Source organism: Octodon degus, unplaced genomic scaffold, assembly GCF_000260255.1.
Source record: "Octodon degus isolate 3935 unplaced genomic scaffold, OctDeg1.0 scaffold00265, whole genome shotgun sequence".
Lineage (NCBI taxonomy): Eukaryota > Metazoa > Chordata > Mammalia > Rodentia > Octodontidae > Octodon > Octodon degus.
In genome coordinates, this window is record NW_004524841.1 from 858,986 (window position 1) to 860,177 (window position 1,192).

Genomic DNA, 1,192 nt, shown 5'->3' on the forward strand with positions numbered 1-1,192 from the left:
TGCACAAAGAATCAAATGCAGAAACATATGCAGGAAACTCAGTGCCCAACCAGAACAAGTGCGGAGGACACTAGCTCAGCTCAAATGCATGAATTAATAGCATCAATAGTAAATAAGCAACAGCAGAAAGATATAGAGAAACTCAGAGCGCAATTCTATTCTGACATAAAAAAAGAATTCTCAGAACTCATAGCATCTGAAGTAAAGAAGCAACTACAGAAACATAGGGAGGAAACCCAATGAAAAAAACACTGCAGTAAAATAATTTATAACTGCTTCTAAAGAAGACATCGATAAAAAAAATAAAAGAGATTTAAAAAATGACGAATTCCTTGAATGAGCAATAAAGGAAAGAAATAGATCACATGAAGTAGAGTCAAAGAGATATAGAGGAAATTAAAATCTCAATCACATGCTTGCAAAACCGTTTAAGTGAAAGTGAAGACAGAGTTTCAGATCTTCAAGATAGTGGTGCGGAAGTGAAAAGGTAAGACACTATCTCTTAAAAACAATGAAGATACAGGAAAGAATAATCCATCACCTGCAAGATGATGCAAAGATGAACAATGTGAGATTAATAATATTCAAATAACGTAACTTAACAACAAAAAGGGGATGCAGATGAATGTCCATTGTGTATCTGTGTATTCAAATGGCTAGGATTGATATACAATTACATTCTCTTAATGAATAGAAGGATTTGTTCTAATGGTGTTTGTAAGTAGGCTATCATTTTTGCATCATGTTCTGCAATTAACCATTAGAAAGAATGTATACAATGTGTTAATTAATGAAACTGTCCCACCAGTTTGGTTTGAAACTGTTTACTGCTATTTGTTCCTCGATAAATTAAAAAAAGAAAATAAATAAATAAAAATGTGTAACAATGAAAAAAGATAGGCATTAATGAGAAAGAAGGAGTCAATACAAATGACATTAAAAAAAAAACATGGGCAGAAGTAATAGTAGAAAACTTCCCAAATATGAGGAAACGATCTGACATTCAGGTAACTGAAGCATACAGAACGCCAAGGAACTTCAACCCAATGAAAAACACACTGAGACATATAATAGTTAAGATCCCAGAAATTCAGCACAAGAATAATCTACTGAAAGCCGCTAGAAAAAAAAGCAGATCATATTCAAAGGAAAACCAATCAGAGTTACGGCCGACTTCTCTGCACAAACCATG